Source organism: Elephantulus edwardii, unplaced genomic scaffold, assembly GCF_000299155.1.
Source record: "Elephantulus edwardii isolate Elephantulus edwardi_28Jun2011 unplaced genomic scaffold, EleEdw1.0 scaffold00025, whole genome shotgun sequence".
Classification (NCBI taxonomy): Eukaryota; Metazoa; Chordata; class Mammalia; order Macroscelidea; family Macroscelididae; genus Elephantulus; species Elephantulus edwardii.
The window spans coordinates 16,757,485-16,758,389 of NW_006399775.1; the positions used below are offsets into that span (position 1 = coordinate 16,757,485).

General features: G+C 49.8%; 1 protein-coding gene across 1 annotated transcript in view; it reads left to right on the plus strand.

The window, feature by feature from the left end:
* The first annotated feature begins 578 nt into the window (after nt 1-578).
* Nucleotides 579-905, plus strand: part of CAPN5 (calpain 5) — a 53,312-nt gene continuing 52,985 nt past the window's right edge. The window contains exon 1 of the mRNA XM_006882876.1: nt 579-585. The gene's annotated coding sequence lies outside the window, so the exon portion shown is untranslated. The remainder of the gene's footprint in view (nt 586-905) is intronic.

A 905-nucleotide genomic window follows, 5' to 3' on the forward strand; every position in this document is an offset into this window, starting at 1 on the left:
GACCTCAGGATGTGGGTTGGTCTTGGGTCCAGGACAGGGGATCTAGCTGAGCACAGGGTTAACGGGTGTACTCTCTGAGGGAGGGGCCAGCACTGGTGACAGACCTGTGAAGCCAGAGGTGACAGTTTCAAAAAGAGGGCTGTGTCTGAGAGTGAGATGCTGCTGAGGTCTGGGAGGCTGATTTTGGAGATACAGAGGCCACAGGGATTTTTAGGATCACAGGAAAGAAGTGAGAAGAGTGCCTTGAACAAAATGGTATGATGATTGCACAGGTGCAGTGAAGAAGGCAGAGTGCTGGAGGGGATGAGTGTCTGGGGACAGTTGAAGATGCTGCTGGCCTTCTGGTGATGTCTCACCAGCCAGTGAGCCGTGGGGGTTAGTGACAGGTCTACTTCAGTCTGAGGAGGCCCCGGGAAGGCTGGCTAAAGGGAGTACAGGAGGGAGGTGGGAGCAGCCTGAGTCAGCTCTGTGTGCTGTGTATGCTTGGCCTGTGGCCTGGTATCACCTTTAAGTACCAGAAATAGGAGGTTCAGGTTGTGGAGTCAGGCTGGTTGCTTCCTCTATCTGCTCTGCTCCCTTGGGCAGGTGTCTCCCCTATTTGAGCCTCAGTTTCTTGCCTGTGTTTTGGGATGATGACACCCACTTCACAGGCTGTGGGGAGAGAAACAGAATCACTGAGTCAGTGTTCATTCAAAGCATTCATACCAGGTACTCCATAGTACTAAATAGTTGAATAGAAGATTTCAAAAGGCAGCATGGGATGACAAAGTAAAATATTACAATGAAATGTGCAAGGAGTTGGAGTCAGAAAATCAAAAGGGCTGCACTTGCTCAGCATTTCTTAAGCTCAAGGAACTGAAGAACAAATTCAAACCTCGAGTTGCTATAATCAAGGATGCTTTCGG